This window comes from Convolutriloba macropyga, chromosome 4, assembly GCF_964194025.1.
Source record: "Convolutriloba macropyga chromosome 4, txConMacr16.3, whole genome shotgun sequence".
NCBI classification, from domain to species: Eukaryota; Metazoa; Xenacoelomorpha; order Acoela; family Convolutidae; genus Convolutriloba; species Convolutriloba macropyga.
In genome coordinates this window covers 75,619,652-75,635,134 of record NC_134471.1, presented here as the reverse complement: position 1 = coordinate 75,635,134, position 15,483 = coordinate 75,619,652, and the positions used below count along the sequence as shown (strand labels likewise).

General features: G+C 37.9%; 2 protein-coding genes across 3 annotated transcripts in view; one reads left to right on the top strand and one right to left on the bottom strand.

Moving 5' to 3' along the window:
* Positions 1–15,483, bottom strand: part of LOC142337902 (uncharacterized) — a 519,657-nt gene that overhangs the window by 195,126 nt on the left and 309,048 nt on the right. The window lies entirely within an intron of this gene.
* The window catches only part of LOC142337901 (potassium channel subfamily K member 1-like), a 38,877-nt gene that overhangs the window by 2,974 nt on the left and 20,420 nt on the right, over positions 1–15,483 (top strand). The window lies entirely within an intron of this gene.

The window sequence follows — 15,483 nt, the reverse complement described above, 5'->3', positions numbered from 1 at the left end:
TTTCTCAATACTTGTTCAACTGCTCTCGCACGAAGTTCGAAGCAATTATTGAAAAGTGTTCCAATTTTGCAAAATTTTGGTTTGACCGTTTTTGCACTTTTGATCTAGAATATTCTCTGTTTTCTTCACTGACTTTTTCACACTTCAGTCCTTCAATTTTGCGCGATCTAAGTTGTTACCGTTCTGAAATAAAGTTTGTTGGTAAAATGATTGAGAGTGAAAGGAAAGCAAAGCCATTGTAGCTGAATGGTTAAGGTGTCAGAGTGGCATCCTGGAGATCAGGGGCTGAAATTTTTTGCACCCATGAAACATTTCGAGATACACTCATCTATTAATTAAATTTCCATCGCATGGCCATTGTCGGTTTCTGTCTGTTATTTGATTTTTCACCATTTCTAATAACTGCATCTTCAATTTTGACAAAATCGTTCTGGCTGTTTGCTTGAAATATTAATTTTTAGCATTGCCTTGAAATTGCAGGTAACCTAGCGCAACATGACTTACGCTCAGCTCACGCAGTTATTAAAAAAATTGTCATCCATGGTGGATCAAGCTGATTTAGTTGCTAGCAGCGTAGGGATGCTCCACAATAACTTCAATTAACAAAAATACTAAATTTGTATAAGATTATTTCCCAATAAATTTTTGTGACATTTGATTTAATTGATGTTTCGTATCTCTATGGGTTTCCTGTGAGATCATTTTCCGACTTTTATAATGTTTTTTTAATTGAAACTAAATGGTTTAATATTAATTGAAAATAGTGTGAAGACTTCCCGGTTATTAACCATTAATAGAGCAATACGACCAAAACTGTCCGCGAAAGCTGTCCAATAGTTGAAATCTCCATTTCTAGTATAACTCATTGTATTGGAAATGAAATAGGAGAATAATAGTAGGCGAGGTGGTAAGTAAAAAAAAATATTTCAGTTGTGTTCAATTATTTAATGTTTTCAATCAACCCATCAAATTTTTTCATTCCACTCAAACTTGATACGTTTAAAAGAAGTAGTCTGCGGTACACCTTTTTTGGAATATATTAAAAGACATTAAAATTCGAAAAATAGCAAATTTTTCATTATTGTAAATTGTTGCAAATGGGCAATATGTGTAACATATTTAGTTTATAGTATTCAACCAGTAATGGAAACAAAAATGCATATTAAAACTTTTAGGCTAGATTCCACTTGATTTTAAATGCAAGATTGAATAAAATCTGAAAAATTTTGTGAGCAAAAAACTTTATTTCAGGGCAAACATACTCAAACAAAAGCTTGGTAAAAGGACCTAAGTTGATGCTTTACTGACTCAATTGACCAAGAGTGACTTGAGTTTAAGTAAATCGGTAAAATTTCTTAAGTGAACTACCAGCATATGATTTGCTTACAATTGGTTGATGGTATCCCTCCACTGTCGTTGTGAATTAGTGAAATTAAGATTGGGTTCTTAATTTTGACATAGCTCAATGCCAACCACAACTTGATCAATCTTGGCTCCATTAATGGTAGATTGTCTTAATTTTTTTACCAAAAGCCTCAATGAAACTAAAAGACCAAAATGTCACCGAAAAACTTAAGGCACAAAAAAGTTATGGCAGTCACCAAAAAAGCAACAAAATCAATGAATATAAGACGCCCTACCCTGTTCCACTGAAATATGGAAAATTTTAAACTAATGTTACTACTAATTTCCAAAAATCATCATTATTATGTTCTCCAACAGACGTACGATGTTAATAACCTTGGCATATTTATTTCTTTTGTGAAAAAAAATTTACTGTTCAACCTGAAAAATCTCATTCTTTGTCGAAAAAATTCTTTTTGTTGCAGAAAATTGTTTTTTCGTTATTTAAGCGTAGAAAAGTTCTGGTTAAATTAAATTATTTTCAGAATGAGAATTCCAAATATTTTGGGGATTCTCGGTAAAATGAAAAAGTGATACACTCAGCTACAATTTCTTTTTGATTTTCTCTCTTTTCAATAAGATAGTTTAGTCAGGAACTAGGGGTGCTTATTTGTAAAATTTTTGCTGTATTTGTTTTTTGCTGTTGACATTACTAATTTTAATATACCTGCTTTTTTTGCTGCGGGGCGATTAAGGCGACAAAAATGTCCAGGAAAAAAAGCAACAATTCAATCAAAAATTTAGGTAAATAAACTAATTGAGCTATTGATTAAGATATGTAGTTTATAAATTTTGCTCAATAAACAAGCAATATGGATTAAGTAGTAAAGGTGACAGCTCAATTTTTTTGGATCAAAGAATTACAATTACCAACCTTGTGTCCAATAAAAATATGTCAAATTATCCCATAATAATTTTGTGACATCCTCTATTTTATTTGGGTTTCGTAAACATCTCTCCTTGCTGTTGTTAGACGAGGAATTAGTATATTCAAGTGTCCTTCCAAGCGTTTTTTTCGCATTATTATCTCGCTGATAAACAAAATTTAATTCAGTTCAGATTAAATCCAGAACTTTGAAGCGCAGTCACGTAACGCTGCTGGAAGCACGCACTCTGTCAGTTTTGGTTTTCTAACAGTTTTGAAATATAGGAAAAGCTGGATCTCAAAAATCTGGACCTGCAGGGATCTGGCACTTTAAAATTGGCGGGTGCGCGTTTCAAATACCTTTAGTAAATTTAAGAGCATAATGATTTTAAGCGACATCGAAAATGATTACAAAGCATTACTAATTTTAAGACATGATTCAAACATCATGAAAGCAGTAAGAAACAATGAACACTCTTTTAATTAAGTTTTCCAATTGTTAAAACCATGTAACGTCCTAAAGTACGTTTTATACAGTAATCGATATATCTTTTCCCCAATTTTACTGATCGCCTTATTTAGTGCTATACTTGCTATAATCTCAATGCCATATATAGACTTCATTTTTCTGCCTTATTAAGATGAGAAAATGTATATTTATTTTATTAACATCCTGTAAACTTTCTCAAGTATATTTGTCTTAAAAACCATTTAACTATCTTTTGTTATTTGACTTACCCATAATAGAGGAATTTGTGACAATGCTAGCCTGTATTTATATTTACAATGTAAACTTTACTATGTTCATCTTATTTGCCCGGCACGTGCCAGCACGCGCCAGAACTTCTATTTATCTTGATTTAATCTTGATGTATTTGTGTAAGTGATTACTCAAATGTAAATACGGCCCTCAGGTCTTAAAAAGTAATAATCTAAGCAACACAACCAAGATTGTCAAGTTGAAAATCAGTAGACAAGTAATTCAGTCTTAGATTGGAATCTCTTTCTCTAGTGACAAAACTTATAGCTGTCGGCCCTGCTCCGAAGCAATATTGAAACTGCTCAGGCCCTGAACAATTAATCATGCGAAAAGAATAATTGAAGTAATAAAAGCCATGCTACTAAGTAGTTAATTAAATTAGCGGGAAACATTACTCCAACAAATTTAACACAATAATATAGCCGGACTAAGGTATATTACATGGTGACAGGAGTGTAGACAGCTTTTCCAATTAGTTCCTTCAAAAAACAAAAATCGTTTACCTTTTAAATGTTTCTTTTTTCTAAATGTCATTGCTCTTCAAAGCATTATTAACTTATTTGCACGATTCAGATGAAGTTAGACAACTGCACAAATTTGATTTAACACTCTTTTCCTACGGAAGCCCCAACATCGAAAATACATCCGCAGAAACGTACTCTATCTTTCTTGAAGATAAATTATTCATTATTTTTATTGTTGGATTTACAGAAGACTATACAGGCAGGCTCATTGCAATAGTATCGTTTGACAATCAGTATGAATTCAAAGCAGTAATTAGGCACATAAAAAGGGATATGTTTCTCGACTTAGAAAGCTTGAAATTCCAACTAATATTCGAAAGCGGAGATTCTAATTGAAATTAGCACTTTATAATTGTCCCATTATCGATGTCTCTCGACAAATTTTGTTTATATTTTACTGTAGCATTCTTTATCTTTTTCATCATTGCCTATTATCTGATCACAGCACTCTTCATTTACCTCTTCATGACAGACAGCGCTATTAGCTTTTCTTTCCAATTATCAATTGTCAATGCAACAGAGATTGGAGTCTAAAAGAAGTTGACGCCCAAAGACGGTGACATCACACTGAGATACATACACACAGAATGAGAGAGTGAAACCCCCTATTGGTAACAAAACCGAGTCAATTTGGAAACTGAGAGTTAGAACATATAAATTTTGGAGCAAAATTAAAATGCCCTCCCACGATTTATATAATACCCAAATACTCCCTGTAGTTAATAACTGCCGCTAATCGAATCATTTTATGGAATATGTAGACTGTAACTACATACAATTCATTAGCCCCCAAACTAACAACCTTATTATCTCAACAGTTATTAGTGCCTTTGTATCTGACAAAACAAAACAAATTGTGCTTTTAACTCAAAATCCTATTGACAAACGCGCCCTATTAATATTTATCCCCAAGACTTTGCGACAAAAAGCACGTGAATCTTCTAAAGTTAGACATCTCATGACCCATGGCTGTGACATTGATTTAGATGATTTTGAATCTCCCCTCATCATATTTTCTGAATAATCACATTCCCAGCCCATCCAGATCATCACCTTTTCATTCAGTGCAGTTTTAAAATTATAAGAAACTAAGATGGCCGCAAATGCCCAAATAACAGTAGAGCCCTATAGCGGAGCCGAAAACCAAAGTTTCCGCCAATTTGAGCACCTTTTCCGAGGTTTTATCGGTGTCGCAGCAACTCGTGCTGACCAACAATCAAATTTTCTGCAACTCCACCTCCGAAACGTCGCGTTACGATATTTTCAAACGTTGCCCGAAGCAACCAGAAATGATCTTGAATTAAGCCTCACAGCACTCAGCGACCACTTCACGAATCAAGATCTTCAAGAAGTACACGTTCTTAAATTAGAACAGCTGCGATTTGACCCAAAAACAGACAGCCCCGAAAATTTTCTAGTGAACTTACAAACAAAGGCTCAGCGTGCCTACCCAACGCCAAATCTACCAGCAGTGGCAGCGTTAGCGCTTCCAGGAGATGGAGGAGCAGGGGATAGAGCAGAGCATGCACGCTTTGATGGAGAAACAGCCGCACGAGATGCTAGATTGCAAGCAGCGGAGGACAACAAGAACGAACAAGTTAAGCGAATCTTCATTAAAGCTATGCCGGGATGACTGCGATCAAAATTGATGGACCAACCACCAGCCACGCTTGTTACCGATCTCTGCACCACTGCTCGACAACAGATGACAATTAGAGACATGTGCAGAAAAGATGACTATCCTGAAGATGGGTTTAATGAAATCAATAATGCCGTGTCCGAAAACTTGATAAATGCGCTCTCTAAACTGAACCAGACGCAAGATTCACTAGACAAAAGGCTTCAAACAATTGACGACCGCATCACGGCGGCACAGATAGAATCAACAACACAAAGAGATGTAACCCACTCTCCCCAGCAACCATTTAATAGGCAGGGGCAATTCTCTGCGGCGCCCTACACGACCAGAAATAACTATGCAAGTCAATATAACTATGCAAGTCCAATGTATCAAAACTCTTACAGAGGAAATAATTTCAGAGGTCGAATTTTCTTTAATAGAAATCCGAGATCCCGATACCCAAACACTAACGCTCAAGTGTTTTATCCTCGAAATTTCACACCCCAGTCACAATTCCGCATGCCCACCAGCCCATATATGCCTGTGACTAGATCCAGTGGTACCTTCTGTTATACATGTGGTTATCCAAATCACCGATCAAGTCAGTGTTCTCAGAGAGGTAGAACTAATAATAGAGGGACCTCATTCCCATTTAATCGCCAATCAAAAAACTAATAAAGCCACCCTTAACGCACAAAAGTCGCAAACAGTTCACGAAATCTATAGAGCAGTCTAGCAAACTATTTAATCTTTACAATATAAATTCAAATATGAGATCATCCCTTCTCCCCTATGTCAAAATTAAATTTAATAACGGAATAAGCCGTCGAGCACTAATTGACACCGGCGCTTGTGCAAACGTCATAAGCAACAGATTACTTCAAGAAATAACTGAAACTGACAAGAACGCAGTCAAATTGAAGCAACCCGATTGTACTTCAGTCAAAATGGCTGGAGGACAACTAGTCAGAATTGAGAAACAGGCCGAAATTAAATTTAAACTCGCTCACAGAGAGTTTGTTGAAGACTTCCTCGTCCTTTCCTCAACAAACTCGGTCATCCTTGGCAACTCCTTCTTTGTCAAGCATGATATTTCAATTAGTCCAAAACAAGCCCTTTTACAATTCCCCGATCTGACCGTTCAAATTAATGAAATCAAGCCTGTAAACGAAAAACGACGAGCAGTAAGACATAAGAAGATTCCCATTTACACAAACAAGAAGCACACAATACAGCCCAACGAGCAAATCTTCCTAGAATGCTATCTATCAGACAAAACCGATCAATTTGAGAACAAAAGTGGAGTAATCACTCCTAATGAAATTCTTGAAAAAGAAACAGAGATTGCACTAACTTCTTCGCTAAGTACTCTAGGAAAGAATAATACATTGTACGTCTCTGCCATAAACATAACTGAGCACCCTATCACAATCAATAGCCGAACAGAGGTAGGCAGATTCTCAATTCTTTCAACCGAGCAAGCCGACCAATTGATACAAATTGACCCAGAACTGATAACGTTAGCAAAATCAAGAAACAAAGATGATTATTTTGCGGAATTGAACCAGCTCATTCAAGATTTTACCCGACACAAACCAGGCCAAACTAGGAGACCTCCACCGGAATATAGTAAACTATGGTTTCCGACACCAGAAACTTGCGAGGACCCAAGTAATTTGCCGTTGTTACAACAAGAAATTTACGACCAAATATTAAATTTCCAAAAATTGGAGCAGGTTGATCCACGAAGTAATGAAGAAGACCGTAAATTCTTTCTCAGCAAATTCAACTGGGAAAATTCGCCACTAAACGAAAAGCAAATAGAAGAATGCGAGCATTTATTAATTGAATATTGTGACATTTTCGGCAAACACCGATTTGACGTTGGATACAATACGGAACTGAAAATAAAGCTAACTCCAGAGCATGACTTACCCGTATATGTACAAGGACCTCCAACTCCAATACATCTACGAGACGAAATGCACATTGAATTAGTATTAATGCACTACTATGGACTTATAACAACTTTGTCACAGTCTAAATACAGTAGTCCATTATTTGCCCATAGAAAAGTGTCAGGCAAACTGCGAATTTTAATTGATCTGAGAAGAGTCAACCACCTATTTAAAAATGACTACCACAGCACAAACTTCCCAATCTCAAACATGGCCGATGCAACCAGTCATTTCGCAGGAAAAACATTGTCCACAAAACTTGACTGCTCGCAAGCTTACCATTGCGTACAGATGGCGGACGACACCTCAGTACAACTCTTAGCTTTCAATTTCTCAGCAAGAACTTACGCGTACAAATGTCTAGCTCAAGGACATAGCAAATCAGTCACTGGTTTTAGCTCATTCATTCGCCATTATCTAGACCCTTGTTTAGCAGCCGGTATATGCACACAATTCATGGACGATATTGGGAGTGCAGTAACAGAATTTAGTCAGCTACTTCCTAGTCTAAGGAAAATTTTCGACTGCATCCGAAGATCTGGACTGAAATTGTCACCAGAAAAATGCGAAATAGCCTCACAGTCGATCAAATTTCTGGGCAGTACAATTACAAATGAGGGAATATCCCCACAAGCAGAGAAAATCAAAAAGTTTTTAAAGAAGATTACGATGCCAAGAACAACTAAACAGGTCAAAAGACTAATTGGCTTCGCCCAGTTCTTCAGAAATTTCATCCCAAATTTAGGCGAGAAGCTTATACCGTTTTATCAATTGTTACGTAAAGGAACCATTTTTGAAGCGAAAGAAACACATTACAATGCATTAGAAACTGTGAAAAAGGATTTACTTGAAGCAACAGAGATGACGCTCAGATTGCCTAAACCTGGCCTACAATATGTCCTCCTCTGTAACGCAAGCTACTACGGAGCCGGATCTGTGCTTATGGTTGAAGACTACGTGACAGGAAAACAGTCAAAGGAAAAAAAGTCTATGCTCCCGTATCGTTTGGATCACAACTCTTCACAACAGCACAGCTGAAGTTCTCGACTTATTACAAAGAATTCTTAGCACTTTACTTTGCATTAGACCAGTTTTCCCACTATATCTGGGCATCCAGCCATCCAGTACTTGTACTCACGGATAATCGAAGTTTAACGCATTTCTTTCAGTCAAAAACCATTCCTCCATCACTATGGAACTTTCTGGAACGAGTTCTTTCGTTTAATATAGTTATTGCCCATATTCCTGGCAAAGCTAACTATGCAGCAGATTTTCTCTCACGCGTACAGACGGATAAAGGAGCCAGCTTGTCCCTTAAACTAACAGACAAAGTACCAGTCCGTGAAATATATGTTGAATCTGAAGCGAAATCACCTGATGTTTCCATTTCGAATATCGACCAACTGAACACTGTCCCTGAATCAGAGATAGAAGAAGTTACCATCGTCTCACAACTACAGGAACTCGGACTTTACGACGCGTATATTGAACGAAAACGAGAGAATGGAGATGAAATAAATAGTCTCTTTAAGTTGAAGCGTGCGGAAGTTAACGCAATACAATATGCGAACCAAGCTGATCTTTTGAATGATTTGACGGATAGAGAAGAAATTTTAGATTTGGCGAGCGAGCAGACAAAAGACGAGGAGATCATGCAGGCAATTGAGTGGAAACGCAACGGCTTAAGAAGCAACTTGAAGTATGCATCCCGACGATTGAAGAAATACGTGAAACAGTTTGACCGTTTGGAAATTGAAAACAACACATTATACAGACAATTCTTTGATGACACAGGCAAAATAATTCTCAAGCAGTACTGCCTGCCAAAGCAGCTCTGGAAAGAAGTAATCTATAGACTACACAACTCACCAACAGGAGGACATTTGGGAATACTTCGCACAATTCAAGAATTCCGAAAACGATTTTACTACACTGGTTTTACTGAACATTTTATCGATTTCATCAAAAACTGCATCACATGCCTCCAGCTCAAGCAAACAACGAACAAGCAACTGCAACCACCATTACAGCCTGTATCTTCACTACAGTCATTCCCCGGAGAAATGATGCAAATAGACTTAGTTGAACAAAAAGGCTCAATTTACAAATTCGTTCTTAGCGGAATTGACGTGTTTACGAAGTACTTGTTTGCAGTGCCACTGACAAATGGTAGTGCCGACACAGTTGCCAGAGAGCTTGTGAAGATTTTCTTCCAGCACAGCTACTTACCTAGTACATTACTGAGTGATTTAGGAACAAATTTCACCTCAAAGCTAATGGCTGAATTAACGAAGTTACTCGAAGTTAAACTCAAACATGCTACTCTGAAACACCCACAGACAATTGGAGTATTGGAATGCTCACACGCAGCACTTAAACGGATCCTAAAGCTCAACTCCAATGAACAGTGGAATGATTGGCACAAGTTTGTACCGCTTGCAACCTTTATACACAATACATCGTATCATTCTTCAATTAATTGTTGTCCGACAACTCTATTTCATGGACGTGAACCTGTTAAACCCCTTGATCTCCGTTTTTCCACACGAGCAATTCAAGCAGTTGAAGTCAATTCAGATTACGTTTCGCAGCTACAAGACGCAATGCTTCAAAAATTTGGCGAAAATAAACAAAGACTTTTAGATTCTTACCAGCGATACAGAAGTTATTACGATCAAAAAGCTGAAGCACAGCCACTCAAATTGCACTCACGTTGTTTACTACTAAACCCTCGTTTAACAAGGCAAAACGATTTTACCCAGAAAGCAGTAGAAACATGGCTACCACTCTATAGAGTCGAAAAAGTCTTAACAAATTCAAATTATATTATTAGAAAAACAGGAACAAATTACACTCAATGTGTTCATCGGATCAGACTATGACCTATCAAACTAATAGAGCCACCAGAAGACATACAGGAAATTAATCCTGCAAAGTTTGAAGCGGATCCTTCCAGAAGAACAACTCCAAATGAGCCAGAATTATTTGACGAGTATATCCCAATTTTATTAGAAGAGGAGCAAAGTACCGCATTTTCAAAGACTGCAACAGTTCAACCTTCACAAATACGCCTTGGCGTAAATGTTCCTCTAAATGGAGCCCCTGCAACGCCATTGGCAGCACCAGTACCTCAAATAGTGCCGGTAATACCGCCAATACCCGTAATACCGCCAGCGGAAATTAGAACACCTTCACCAATGAATTCGCCAAGAAATTCGCAAGAAAATTCACCCCGAGCCAGCCTTTCAGATAGCCCCGAGATTATTGCAACACCGGAAGAATTTCAGTACCCTGAAAGCCTCCCTGCAGCCGCTGAGAGCGAAAGAATTAGAGCAAACGACGAAGAAGATACAGAACAACAACCGGGACCAAGCACTCGAAGCAATCAAAACAGAGTCAACTTTGCAAAAATGAGAGGAGTCAGAAAATTTGAATCTTGGGAACCAATAGCACGCTACGGTTCACGTTCACAAACGCCACGACTGCCCGAATCTCCCACACAGCCACCTATCTTAACAAAAGAACAAAAACACCAACTAATTGCAGAATCATCGCGCAGATCAAGAAGGGACCAAACCCCAACTAGAGAAACGAAACTAGACCAAGTCCGATCTAGCATTGAGAGATATCAAAGAAGTTCAACAGCCGACAACAGAAGGGTAACCCGAAGCGAGTCAAAGAGCAAACAAACTATTTCAAACATAAATGTAATTGAAATCGGAAAAACAAGAGCCAATTTCTTCCATCATAGAGGTGATATTCTCAACTCCAGACGCTCTTTCGCACATTGCATATCAAGTGATATGAAAATGAGTAAAGGCCTTGCTTGGCAAATTGTCAAAGACTACCCCGAAATGCTGCAAAGTCAAGAACTCCAAAATTGGCAAAAACCACCAATAGGTTCCGTTATCTCATTTTATGACACGAATTTAAATCGATATATCTTCAATCTGGTCACGAAAGAGAACTACTATGATAAACCTACTTATTACAACCTCTCAGTTGCTCTTCACACACTACGATTTGTTATATTAAAGCACAACATACGCTCAATAAATTTACCAAAATTCGGATGTGGTCTCGATCCACTTTCAGAAAAAAGTGTTTTACGACAGATTATTGAAGTATTTTCGGATGTCCCAGTAAAAATTCATCTATACAACTATAACACGGCCACTAACTGATAATGTGCAATGGCCAGTTATCCATTTGACGCGCATTATCATGTCTTAAGGCGCCGAAAAACAGCGCCTAAAGTTCGAAAACAACAGAAAAATGTAGAACGTGCAATTCGTTTATCTCCAATGTCCCTAGCAAAAATCAACTTTAGATAACACAAAATACATCCATCGCCTCTACCTTGCCAATGACGCCGAGGAACCGAAAATGAGGCTAGTTTATGTAATATTGGAGAAAAATTAACTTCTTTCCAGAAAACGATCCAAAATTGATATCACATTGGTTACCCTCCAAAAATGGTTAAGTTAGAGCACTAAAAAAGGCCTTCAGACGCCCGGAAACATTTTTCTGGACCCCCAGGGATACAAACCAGGGTCCAGGTGCCCCAGGAACGAGTCTGAGGCCATTTGGCTAAGAGTACTGGAGACCTGAATTCGAGGAAATCCGACCCTTGAAAAACGGCTCAAAAATCAACAAAAACACTCATAGTTCAAAGAAAAAAGTATTTTGACAGAAACTAACTATACCACCATTGAGATTGGCTTCCGTACTAATGAATCAGACCAAAAAACGACGTGATTGAAGAGTTTTTCATAATTTTATACCGTCTGAATGGCCAAAAATTCAATCCGTCAAAATTTCTTCAAAACTTTAAACCCGCCCCCCGAAACAAAGAACACTTATAACCACTTGTTTTAGAGAAAAATATACGCACCTGTTTATAACTTAGAGTCCTGTGGGCGGGATTTCCCAATTTCGAACTAAAAGTCGAATTATCAATGATTTACTAGCGGCCATCAGACCGCAAAAAACGGCTTAATTTTGTGAAACTTGTTAACTGCCAAACAAATTGCGTTTCTGATAGAAACAGCGCGATCTACATGCTGCTACAATTGCCGTCGCCTGTCTATTAACCAATTTTAAATGTACAATTGCACTAAACTCGGGTAGATACGCGATAAACCTCTATGCAAACACCGTTTGCATAAATATTTTTAAAACGAAAAATGAGAAATTCAATGTTTCACCAACATATAGGATGCGGTGACTTTTAAAACAACAACTTCTCCTCCAATAGCTCCAGAATACACTTTGGCCAGTCCCTTCTCTCGTCAGCACTCAGCTCTGTATACTTTGTAACATAATTATTTACAGCTACTTCTTTGGAACGAAAATTTGGCTTCTTCACAACTCTCGGTTTTATCTCACTCAAACTTTGCTTTAATGGATACCCACCGCGAAGGAGAATCTTTATGTGAGTTGTGACGTTACTTTCAGCTATAAAGGACGGAAGCTCCCCACCTTCGGGTGAGCCCTTGATAGAGCTTCGATAATCATTTATTTTCAGACGACGCAGAAGTTCCAATTCAGAATATAATCGCATTTCCTGCACCATTTGATCTTTCCTTACATCCAAACAAAAATTGTTTGTCACACGGCGACCCCGAACTGTTGTGCTATCCTTCTTAGCTAAAGCTTCATAGCCGGTAACTACCGCCCAAACAGGTTTACCCCGACTAAAAGTGGGCTCCGTAATAACAGCATGCACGGTATAACTGGGTTGTACTATTAAGTCTAGAGGTTCAGCGACATGAAAATGGAAATGGTTTTCCATTCTAGATCTCTCCGTTCCTCGACGATCAGTCCCTTTAGTGAGAAAGTCGTATAAAAGGTCAAAAGAAGTCAGATCGAATAAAGCTTCACCAGCATCAACATTCGTCGCTATAATCCATAATTTTTACCCAGAGATGAGCTTTGCAACTGACTCCCCACCCCCCCCCATTCTATATGGCCCAGAGTACACAATGCGCCTCTCGTAGCAATACTGGCAGCACTCATTACTTTAACAGCGGGATGTTCTTCGAAGTTAACTTTTTGACGGGGTAGTTCAAAGGAGATTGTCTGTGCATCGCCGTAACCGTAATCCACGCCAGAATTCCGAGCACTAATTACCCTTTTCTCCTCAACAATAAAGGTTTCAGGATTGTTAATCAGCCCACCATTCCACTTGTCCAGTAGTTCACGATTCCATGCATAATGCTTCTCTGCGCTCGAACCACGTAAATAAAATGCCTCAGTTGGAAATTCGTCGTTATCGCCTATTTCCCAGTCATTCCTACAAGGTAAACGTCTGATGCCAAACTTTTCAAAATCATTGTTCCGCCTCATCTTCACCAAAATAATGCCTTTCTGAGAAAAATCATCCATCTTTATCTGAAATTAACAACTTTATAAAGAAAATGAGAAATCCAGAACTCACTGTGGTTAACGTGCAATGATAAACTAAATAAGCCAAAATTGAGTAACAATTTTCCGTACAGCCACAAGAAAACACTTGTTCACTGAACAATGACATTATACACACGCTAGAGAAGCGCTTTCTTAACACGTAAAAGTCATGCTATGCTATAAACTGCCATGCAAAATTAACTGCTCAAAGCGACTGACCTCTAATGCACAACATTTAAATGCCTTCAACTGTTAAATGGCAAAACAAAAACATGCTGACATCCTTACACATAGTTTAAAAAGAGTCCTAACTTCAAGCAAATTATGCAACATATCAGTCATTCTAGGAAACTGCTGCTAAAACTCTTGGAACTCTACACTTGAATAACTCAATGACTTGATTTGATATCTTCAAATAAACCCAGGGAGATAGTTTCTCCAATCGAAAACCATATTGGCAAATCTGCTAAATAATCCCCGAAAACGCCCGCTATACTTCAGACCACATAAAATGCTGATATGAATTGAAATCAGTAGAAACATCAAACCAATTAGGAGCACTGCCACTTCTGAACATTGTTCAATAACCTCTTCCTTAGATTTACATTGAGGGATCACAGCTTTGGTCCAAACACCCAACTTTCCATAAAAAGTACCATTCGGACAGCATGTTAAGACAGAATTTAACACGGTAATGTTGAAACACATGATCGCAATCTGAAAAACTCGAAAACACTTAGCCCTACTTGCTTAGCATTATTAGCCGCAAGTGGCACAACCTCGACCCGTGTTGCTGGGAAATGGTGCCATAAGAACCTAATTATCCCCCCTGGCTCAGGTTGAGCGCTGCCTCGACCCGTGCAGCAGGGAGAAACTATGTTTATTTACAAATCAAACATCAACATCACCATAATTGGAAATCTGTATATAAAATGCTAGAACAATTATTTACCATAAAATGAACATCAAGTCAGTATGGTAATGTTAACAATTGAGACAAATATTAGTAGAACAACACAGCGGGTCTCTACTGAACATCACTTGGTTCGAATTTCGACTTACAGTACACTTTATCTTTCTCACGATGAAAACACTAAATTGTTCATTTCTTTCTCTTTTCTTCTTAGTTTCTGAAATTATTAACACAGAGACCCCAACTAAATATGAAGCGCTAACTAAAGGAATTCTTTTTCACAAAGAATCACAGATTCTACTCGCAGAGAAGTTCGTTAACGTTGAATTCCTAGTTCCTTTCCCGCAATACGATTTTGTTATGAAACAACAAATCGAAGATATGCTCGAAAAACTAGCAACTATGTGGACACAACCGTCGATTTTGTGTCCAGTTAACTTTTCAGAACCATTTAACTCATCTAATAAACCTTTCAACTTGGATTGGATGATCTCAAAAATCACAAATGAGACAAAATCAGCAGAAAACGAAGTGAAACATATGCGCAACGTTACCGCGAAATTTTTATGCCCTGAAGAAGAAAACGGTCAAAGAAGCAGACAAAAACGTGGAGCACCAGTAGCAGCAGCCGCCGCAGTTGCTGGAATAGCACTCTTTGGATCTCTCGGAGTCTCAATGGCAAGTTCAGAAGGATGCGGAATAACCGGATTGTTCGGAAAATGCCAAAATTACGGACGCAAAAATGCAGAAAACATTGCACGACTTAACGATTACGCATCAGTTCTTACTGATTATGTACTCGAAGTTGAGTCAGCGAGCAACGAAAAATTCTTTCTTATCTCTAATAAAAAAATTGCTAAAGTTTCGGAAATCCACCAGGAAATGCAAGATAATCAAAATAAAAATTGGAAAGTAGTACAAGATCAATCCAACATCTTCGAGAAAAATTTCCATTTATTACGAGATTGTACACAAATGCTCTTCTCAAATCAGCAATTAAATTTCAATTTCGATACTGTAGCTTCACTGT